The sequence below is a fragment of the Penaeus monodon genome, chromosome 30, assembly GCF_015228065.2.
Source record: "Penaeus monodon isolate SGIC_2016 chromosome 30, NSTDA_Pmon_1, whole genome shotgun sequence".
Classification (NCBI taxonomy): Eukaryota; Metazoa; Arthropoda; class Malacostraca; order Decapoda; family Penaeidae; genus Penaeus; species Penaeus monodon.
In genome coordinates, this window is record NC_051415.1 from 23,982,781 (window position 1) to 23,983,117 (window position 337).

The following is a 337-nucleotide window of genomic DNA, read 5'->3' on the forward strand; positions in this document are numbered from 1 at the left end:
CCGGCCCACAGGGGAGCTACCGGCCAAAGGGTCGTCCGTCCTCTCGCAGCCCGTGGGAGATGTCTGAATTTTTCAAGGGGCTACGGGAGCAGTTAATCTTTAGAGATGAATTCGACTGAAGTGATGATGTTTTCGACTTTGGTAAGTGTGATGAGTGGGAAGGGTCGCCGTCCAGGGACTTTTTTGGAGAATGATAATCATTTTCTAATCGTGTGATGTTTATAAGTCTTTTTTCACTTCTGCCCTGTAAAAGATGGATTTTTTTTGCTAATAGTATCTGGAATTGACAAATTTCTCTTTCTAGCTATATATTTGTCATTTTACCTTTTCCATCCAT